The following is a 10,649-nucleotide window of genomic DNA, read 5'->3' as shown; positions in this document are numbered from 1 at the left end:
CAAATAAATAAAATTGTGAGTCTAAATATCTAAATATCTAAATAAATATCATGCTCCTAACAGATTTTGGTGAAGACTAAGTCTTATATTTCCCTTATGAAAATAATGATTCCTTAATAATCATGCATATGACAAGTGTCATAATCCTATTGCCTCTATCTAAACCTTAGGTTATAATAATCATCATATTAATAACCAGCAATATTAATCAAACCTTATGTTATAATTAATATTCTTAAACTATAGGTTAAACTTATAAAATCCATAACTATTGCTAGGAGTTTCCAACTAAATCCCGGCTTGAATCAAAATCCACAGTAATAAACATACTATAACTACTACTAGCTATTACTATTACTACTATTATCTAACTAGCTAAGTAAATTCTGGGACTCTACAATTCTCCCCTGCTACAAAGAATTTTCTCCCCGAAATTTACTTATCAAACAATTCCGGATACCAGGCTAACATGTCCTCCTCCAACTCCCACGTTGCCTCTCGTTCAGAACTATTACTCCATAGGACCTTGACTATCGGAAAACTCTTAGACCGTAACTCTTTCATTTCTCTATCTAGGATGCTAACCGGTCATTCCTCGTAACTCAAGTCTTTCTGGAGTGCTATCGTATCGTATTTGAGGACGTGAGATGGGTCTGACAAATATCTATGCAGCATCAAGATGTGGAACACATTGTGACTATCTGTTAGAGCTGGCGGTAAGGCTAATCTATATGCAACTGCTCCCACTTTGTCCAATATCTTACAAGGACCTATAAATCAGGGACTAAGTTTGCCTTTCTTCCCAAACCGCTTCACACCTTTCATAGGAGATATTCTTAAGAAAACTTGATCTCCGACTTTGAATTCCACATCACGCCGCTTGGCATCCGCATAACTTTTCTAACAGCTTTCAGCAGCGAGCACACACTTTCTAATCAGGGCTACTACATCCTGAGCTCCTCTAACAGCTTCAGTTCCAAGTAGTTGCCTTTCTCCTACCTCGTCATAATGCAGCGGTGATCGACACCTTCTTCCATAAAGCAACTCATAAGGTGCCATCCCGATCGTTGACTGGTAGCTATTGTTGTAGGAGAATTCTATCAGCAGCAAATACTCACTCCCAGATCTCGATGTAAACACCAATCCTCTATCGAATACTATTCTATTAGAGATTCTATGCAGTCGTACTATTTCTTGGACTTAAACATCTCCGTAAAGATCTGTTGTGTACGAAGTCTTAACAGACAAGAAATGAACTGGCTTGGTTAATCTATCTATTACTATCCAAGTCGAATCATGCTGCTTACTTGTTCATGGTAAACCCGTCATGAAATCTATGGCTATATCATCTCATTTCCATTTTGGAATGCTAAGTGGTTGCAATAAGCCTGTAGGCCACTGATGTTCTGCTTTCACTTGCTGGCATACTAGACACTTAGACACAAATTCTGCTATGTCCTTCTTCATCCTTGGCCACCAATACATTGCCTTGATGTCATGTGCCATCTTAGTCGACCCTGGGTGAACTGAGTACGAGGTACTGTGCGCTTATTCTAGAATCGTCATCTTAATCCTTTGGTCATTTGGCACGCATACCCGATCCTTACATCTCAATAATCCTTGACTTGATATTGAGAAATATGTGGCCTTGCCTTCTCTGACTGCATCCATTTGTGCCATTAGTGTGTCGCCATGCCCTTGCCCAATCCGTATATCTTCTAGCAGATTTGACTGGACAGACAAATTAGCCAGCTCACCAACAACTATTTCTATTCCGGCACTGATCAGCTCCTGCTGTAGCGACTTTTCTATTCCTGCTAGCACTGCTAAACTTCCATAACTCTTCCTACTTAGCGCATTGGCAACTATGTTTGCCTTTCCCGGGTGGTATATGATTTCGCAGTCGTAATCCTGCACTAGCTCTAACCACCTGCGCTGCCTCATGTTGACCTCCTTCTGAGTGAAAAAGTACTTTAAACTTTTGTGGTCCGTATAAATCTCGCATTGCTCTAAGTAAAAATAATAGCGCCAGATTTTCAACGCAAAGACCACCGCTGCCAACTCCATATCATGCATTGGATAACATTGCTTGTACTCCTTTAGCTGCCGTGAGGCGTAGGCTATCACCTTATCATTATGCATTGGCACGCAACCCAACCCTTGCTTCGATGCATCGCAGTAGACTACGAACTTATCATTGGGTGTCGGTACACAGAGTACTGGTGCTGAGCATAACTTGTCCTTAAGCAACTGGAAGCTTTCTTCACATCTATCATTCCAGTTGAATCTTTGCTGTTTCCGGGTCAGGTTGGTGAATGGAGTGGCTATCTTAGAAAAGCCCTCTACGAACCTCCTATAATAACCTGCTAATCCCATAAAGCTCCTTACTTCGGATGCGTTCTTTGGTCTTGGCGAATCCTTCACGGCCTCTACTTTAGATGGGTCTACAACAATCCCGTCCTTGGATAATATATGGCCGAGAAATGCTACTTGTGAAAGCCAAAATTCGCACTTCTTGAACTTGGCGTAAAGCTAATGCTCCTTCAGTCGTAGCAAGATTAACCTTAAATGTTTCTCGTGCTCAACTTTATCCTTTGAGTACACCAAGATGTCGTCGATGAAAACTACGATGAATTTATCCAAGTAGTCCTTAAAGACCCTATTCATTAAATCCATAAACGCGGCTGGAGCGTTGGTAAGACCAAAAGACATAACTAGAAACTCATAATGTCCATAACGAGTTCTAAAAGACGTCTTGGGAATATCCTCTTCCCGTACCTTGAGCTGGTGATTCCCGGACCATAGATCAATCTAAAAAAAATGGTTACCCCTCGGAGTTGATCAAACAAGTCGTCAATTCGGGGTAGCGGGTACTTATTCTTATTTGTCACCTTATTCAGCTCGCGATAATCTATACATATCTGCATGCTTCCATCCTTCTTCTTCACAAATAGTACCGGTGCTCCCCATAGCGAATGGCTCAGTGCTCGGTACTAGTTCGATTGTGAAGTCTATCTTTCGAGTCGATGGCAATCCTACTAGTTGCCAGGAAATACCTGTAGGAATTCCTTTACATTGAGGAAGTCTCCAACTTTTTGTGGTGTTTCCTTTACCACATACGTAACGCTAGCTAAGAATGCGTGACATCCTTTTTCTATCATCCTTTGAGCTTTGAGAGATGAAATAAGCGGTGTACATAGTCCTAAAACTTTTCCCATATAGCATCGTTTCTGACCGTCAGGAGTCTCGAACATCACTTGCTTACGTCTGCTATCAATGGTTATGCCATGCCTTGCTAGCCAGTCCATTCTTAATATCACGTCGAAATCTTCAATCTCCAGTTCTATCAGGTCACCTCTAATTCTTACGTCCTCAATTTTGATCGGTACGCCTCGTACTATCCGTGATGATAGGACTATTTTACCCGAAGGCAACTATGTCACAAACCTAGTTCTACAAGGTTTGTCTAATTTCTCTATCATTCCTAACGAGATATACAAGTATGTTGTTCCCGAATCAAACAATACTAGAACATATACTATCGAGTATTGGAATCTGACCTGTAACTGCTTGTTACTAGCATTGGCTCCTCCCTGGGTCAAGGCAAAGACTTTGGTCTAGAACCATCGTTTAATCCCTTTTTTCCTTCTGCTTGAGCTATGGGTATTCCTTCTTTCGATGACTTTCCTAACCACAGTTGAAGCATCCATTGATGTTTGCATGACATTCCCCAAGATGTTTCTTTTGGTCCTTAGAGCATTGCGGGTATTCTACATAACCCGACTTATTGCCTCCATTGTTTGTCTGTGCTCTTTTATCACCATTGGGCTGCTTATCATCTGGATGCCTTATCTTCTGACCATTACTATTACTATTGCTATGCTGACAGCTGTTGTTTTCTGACCATTTTGAGGTTGACCCTGCTGTTTAGGCTCAGGCCTACTAGCCTTCTCCTTACTAACATTCGCCTGAAGCCTTTCTACTTCTATTGTCGCTTCTAGAACATTGACATAGGTAGTATTTCTCAGGTTTGCTAGCTTAACCCCTAATTCAATCTTTGGTCTAAGTCCTCTAACGAACTTGGTCACTCTCAAAAAGTCAGTTGGAACCAACTCTGGTGAAAACTTGGCTAATCTGTCGAACTGCCGAGCATATTCTTCTACCGTTAACTTGCCCTACTTCAAACTAGCGAACTCCTCGACCCTTGTAGCGATGACTGCCGAGTTGTAATACTTCTTATGGAACAGCTCCACAAATCTTGTCCATATCATGGTGGTGACATCGTTAGTCTACTGAACTAAGTCCCACCATATTCTAGCATCCTTCTTAAGCAGAGAAGAAACGCAGGATATGCGGTCTGCGTTGCCGAGATTCATATGTGCTAGGATCGGCTCTACATTTTTGAGCCATTCTTCTGCCTTAAAGGGTTCTGTTGTCCCTTCAAAGTTTGGAGCGTGTTGCTTACGAAACCACTCATAGATTGGCTCCATGTACTGAGCTGGGTATGGGCATAGTTCGCCATTGGCCATCCCCCATAAGAACCTACTTGATGGGGTACTTGAGCCATCTACTGAGGTAGTGGTTGCGGCTGAGGTGGAGGCTGAGTCTGAGTCTGCTGTCGATGTTGCTGCAGTAATTCCTCCACTTGTTGTCGCAGTCTGGCGATCTCCGCAGTGTTGTCAGCTGGTGGCGGCAGCGCGTTGCGGCTGGCAGTAGCACGCACTCCCCTTCTGCAAACTGGAGGGGCTTCATTGTTCATTGGAGCAGTGTTGGAGGCGTTTCCGTTGGTGCGAGCAAATCTTCTGAGCGACATCTTCAACAAAGTTCTAACAGTCGAGACATTTTAGAACTTATCCTAATAGTCTCTAAGGCAAAACTTAATCTAAGAAAACATAACTCGGACCTATTAATTATGACTTCTTATGAAGAAAAAAAATGTGAGCCTTCTTTATAATTAGGGTGTGTTCCTAAACTTAGAAAAATAATCCATCTTTATAATTTACTAGGTCTGTTTCTAATCATCCTATATGACTTAATTCTCAAGCTCGAAACTCATCGTTGTTCCAAAGTTAACCAAATTAAGGGATGGCTGGGATCAGTAAAATCGTTCCCACTACTATGGCCCCCTAAACTCTCAATATAGAACCCGGTCCATTGATTTGTATCCACCCTCACCGAACTTGGTCATTATTTATTAAATTTATTATTTATTATGATTGTAAAAAAAATCAAACTCATACATGTCATTCAAAAATAACAATGATATTTATTTGGAAAAAAAAATTCACTATGTACAATCATAAATTCAAAGATAATAAATAAAATAAATAACGAAAAAAAATAAACTAATTTACATATATTATTAACTGAAAACATAAGGACTAAAACATTAACTAAACACATAATCAAAACAACTAAAACATAAACACTTACATTGGCGGTTAGATTTGGAGCTTTGAGTGTGTGTATCGAGGAGAACTTCATGCGAATAGACCTTTGCTCTGATACCAACTGTAACGACCCAACTATTCTAGACTTGTAACGACCTAACTATTCTAGACTTTGGACCATTAATGACTACTATACTAATCTTAAAAAAACGTACATAAGAAATAACCATAACTTTATTTAAAAACTGTAAAGTAAATGTTAAATACATAAAAATTCATTTAGGATATGGGATCTCATTGTTTTGAAAACAAAACATAACTTAAATAAATTGGTTACAGAATTAAGTGCAGAAAAATAATACATAGAAATCATAACTAAAAGACTTAAAAACTTCATCCTCGAATTGAACGCGCAATCCACCGATTCCATCTTGCCTCAATACACATCCTCAAGCTGCCAAGAATCTTTCCGCCGCCATAACTATTTTCCTGCACATATAAACATAAAGGAATGAGCCTAATGCCCAGCAAGGAAAAACTACTAACCACATAAACATACACATAAAATCATATGATAACATATGCTAAAAACATATCATAACATATACTATATAAGACTATACTAATACTGGCCATTATGACATGTGATAAACCATCTACGTCCCCTGTCTAATATTTGAGGTAGGTTAGATCACATGTAGTGTATGATAACCCATCTACGTCCCCTGTCTAATATTTGAGGTAGGGTAAATCATAACATAACATATAAAAACATAAACTTATCATACAAACATACAAGATCTAGCCTATTTTCCTTACCAAAATACCGGGATGATGAGAACAAAGTCGGAATTTTGGAACACTCTTAAAAACCATTAATAGAGAGGTGAGTTTTCTAAAAGAAAGAGATGAAGATGAATGAACTAAACCATCGAGAAGAATATTACCAACAAGAAATCTCAAGTTCAAAGAACTTAGATGCCTAACCAAGAATAAAGAAGATTGGGTTAGGAATTGAGTAGAGAAAAACTATAAGAACTAATGAAACAATACAGAAAAGGAACTAAGAATAGGAATACCTTTGAAATTGCTATGACTGAACTACACCTCGAAACCGAAATACACTCTATGAACCTTACTTCCCAAGTGTCTAATAAGCTTAGAATGACAAAGCTTATAACCCCAACCCAAGTGTTTATCACTCTATAGTCTCACTAGCACCTATAAGGCTCTGATCAATGCTTGAAGAATGAATGAAAAGGCTTGGTGCTAGGTCCTATTTATAGAGTTCTAGAAATAAAAATCTTCTAATTATAATCCAAATTTAAATTTAAAATAGAATCCTAAGGAATAAAAATCTTCTAATTATAATCCAAATTTAAATCTAAATTTAAAATAGAATCCTAAGGAATAAAAATCTTCTAATTATAATCCAAATTTAAATTTAAATTTAAAATAGAATCTAACTTCTAACTTTCAAAATCTCGTAACTCTAAACTAACCTACAGTAAAATCAACATATCCAAAGCTGTAGAACTCCGATTTAAAATATCTTTATACCGTTAGAAAGCTAATTAAATTATCTACAACTTTTTAGAAATACTATTTTTCGAAATTCATAACATAAATTAGGTCAAAAATAGGTCGGAAGTTACAGTACCCTAAAATTACGAAAAAAAAATCTATTTAATTATCTAAATAACAACCTAATCCACAAATAAATAAAATTGTGAGTCTAAATATCTAAATAAATACCATGCTCCTAACAGATTTTGGTGAAGACTAAGTCTTATATTTCCCTTATGAAAATAATGATTCCTTAATAATCATGCATATGACAAGTGTCATAATCCTATTGGCTCTATCTAAACCTTAGGTTATAATAATCATCATATTAATAACCAACAATGTTAATCAAACCTTATGTTATAATTAATATTCTTAAACTATAGGTTAAACTTATAAAATCCATAACTATTGCTAGGAGTTTCCAACTAAATCCCGGCTTGAATCAAAATCCACAGTAATAAACATACTATAACTACTACTAGCTATTACTATTACTACTATTATCTAACTAGCTAAGTAAATTCTGGGACTCTACAAGAAAGACCCATTGAAGACGACCTCCTAGCTCAGCTGCTTGAAGGCTAAGAAAACCCCTCTACTCTGATACCAGATATCCCTTTCTCTCGCCCTAGCCCAAATCCTTCTCCAGTCCCAACCCAGAGAATGACTCGAACAAAAACAAAAGCTCAAAAAAGGAAAATCCCTAACTCCTCGTGCTAGTCTACTGCTGATGCCCCCTCGACTAGTGGTCGAGGTGAAAATGTTCCTGATGCTAATGTACAAAGGCATGCCCGTCCTCGATACGCTGCTCAGCCAGATGTCGAGTGGCATGTTGTTCCCCAGAGTAGAGTGACGATGCAGATGATCGCCAACTACTTAAATAAGTATTGTAACGCCCTACTTCCTTAGAGCCGTTACTAAGTGAGTTTTTAAGACAAAACAGTGTGCAATGAACTCGCTAACCGAGGTTTTGAAACAAAAGTGTGACTAGTTAAAAGTTAAGGCTGTAATCTCTGAAAATGCATCGTTTCATTAAAACTTATATTATTAAACATTTGGGATCCCAAAATAAGGTTTGAAAACTAATTACATCTTGAAATAAGGTTACAGTTGAGAAATCATAAAATCATAGGTTATTACAGCCATTTTTGAATAAACCCCCAACCAAAGCAGTCGGGCAGGCCAAACATGTACGCGTCGCTTCACGCTCTCCGTACTCATGGTTGGTTGACTCAGTCATTGCCCTTACCTGCAACACAGAGCACCCGTGAGCCGAAGCCCAGCAAGAAAACTCATGCAGAACATAACATATGCAATGTATACAGTTTATCATAACAGATAGTCCACAAATAAACAAGTCAATCATTAGACTAAGCAAACACGGCCAAGCCGCCCCAGAGCCTTACCGAAGCCTGGGGTATCGGTTCTCACCACGAGGATAACTCATGTATCCCTTGGGTCCCACCCTGAATATAGCATAACACATGTATCCACCGGGCCCCGCCCTGACTATAGCATCCCATGTGCTAGGTGTTACTTTCGGCCCACGGCCGCCCCGGCTTACGCCGTACTCGGCCCACGGCCGCCCCGGCCTACGCCGTACTCGGCCCACGGCCGCCCCGGCTTACGCCGTACTCGGCCCACGGTCGTTCATTTCATCATAATCACACATATAGTACATTCGAAATAACCATTCACACACATTATGATTCATTTAAGGTTAAACATTTGCACATAATACAATCTGGGGCCATGCCCTATTCTCGGGTGCTATAGTTTTCTTACCTGCATTCCGAGCCTCCTGATGCACTAAAGCCGCGAGCACGGTCCTCTAGCACGAGCCTCTCAAAGAACCTAGTCACAACACACAAGAAACATCCCTCATTACTAATCAACCCAAAACCACTTTCCGGGACCAATCCCGCACTCTCGGGACCCCTAAAACCTTAGAACAACACCCCGAAGGCATCCCCCGAACCCCCGGAGCAAAGGCCTAAAATTGCCTAAAAATGATGCCCTGAAATTAGCCTTGTGCCGCGGCACCACATCCTTGTGCCGCGGCACCCATCAGTCAGAGGCTCCCTTGCCGCGGCACGAAAAACCTGTGTCGCGGCACGCCTTCGCAGACCCAGAATTCTGGGTTTTCTCCTGCGTTTTCTCCGAGCTAAAACCTTACCAAATCAACCCAAACTCACACCCAAGCCCCAAAACCAACTCAAGACTCCAAATAAACCATCCAACAACCCATAAACATCACCAAAACATCTAAACACCCAATCAAATCCCCAAAATCCACATCCTTGATTTCAATTTCAGAAAAAAATAAAAACTCAAGCATCAAACTTAACCCATGCTCAAATTCTTAACCCATAACATAATCAAGCCTTAAATGTGTATAAAATTCCTTACCTCATATGGAGAATCCATCCCTAAGCTTCCTTCATCTCCTAGGTCTCCAACTTCTCCTTCTCTTCTTCTTCTTCTTCTTCTTCCTCATGCCCTAGCTTTTCCCTCTCTTTTTTCTCTTCTCTTCAAACACTATCAAGACCAAAATGGTTAAGCCCCAAACCGTGTACCCCATAAAACCAGCTGCCATTTATCTAATTCCCAACCAAATGACCACTTTGCCCCTCCTTGCCTATCCTTTCCCACCTAAACCTCAAGGGTACTTAAGTCTTTTCATTTCTATTTCATTTCTACCATTTTCTTTCTAAAACTTGTTACTCTCAGCAGTAACTAATGGTTACCCAGGTTACTAAATCTCCAATAACCATTACCCGCTAAATCTCAACTTAACCATAAAATTCCCGAGGTACCCCTAGGCTCCTCCCGAGCTGGGTATAGAAATCCCGTTGTGACTCTTGAGTTAACTAGCTCTCTAGAACCGTCTCGGCACGTGCATCACAATAATACAACCACACCCACGTGGTACAATTCACAGAATACAGTTATCACATATCAATACAGTTATGCCCAACATGGCCAAAATTACAATTATGCCCTTCTAACACGATCCGGGCCTACATGCATACTAGTAAACATAGCCATGCATCTCAGTTAAACAAATAGCCAAATAACATGCTTTAAATCATAATCATGCATTTAATTCATAAAATCACACATAAATCCCAACCTGCCCTCCTGGCACACTAATCAAGGCCCTTAAGCCTTATTAGCGAATTTGGGTCGTAACAACTATCCCCTCCTCATAAAAATTTCGTCCTCGAAATTTATCCAAACACATTAGTCAATAAACCCGCAGTTCTGACCATAACTTCCAAGGTCCACCGCCTTTACTTTACTTTTCAACAACACTCTTACAGGAGTAACAATCTTGGCTCGCAAGATCTCGTCTAATAGCCATACTCTCGATAGCCCCTCTTTAACACCGCAACCCTGCCGAAGCCCAGGGTCTGCCTAGATTACAATGACCAATTCATTGTCTTATTCCTGATTCCATAGATACTCAAACGTCATCACCTCTACTAGGTGGGATCAGCTTGTAGGCCCCGCTGGCCTAACACCTAGTACAACTTCGAAATTTTATGTTGAATCAAGGGTCAGAACTCTCCCTTCTTTCTTTGAACGCCTCACAGATCCTCGTCTGTTATTACGCAGAGATGCAACTCTTTCCTTCCGGAGCTTTATTTCCTCATAATTTAACCATTCACAAGCTCTTTATCCTTTCAA

Source organism: Humulus lupulus, chromosome 1, assembly GCF_963169125.1.
Source record: "Humulus lupulus chromosome 1, drHumLupu1.1, whole genome shotgun sequence".
NCBI classification, from domain to species: Eukaryota; Viridiplantae; Streptophyta; class Magnoliopsida; order Rosales; family Cannabaceae; genus Humulus; species Humulus lupulus.
This window is presented reverse-complemented; position numbering follows the sequence as displayed.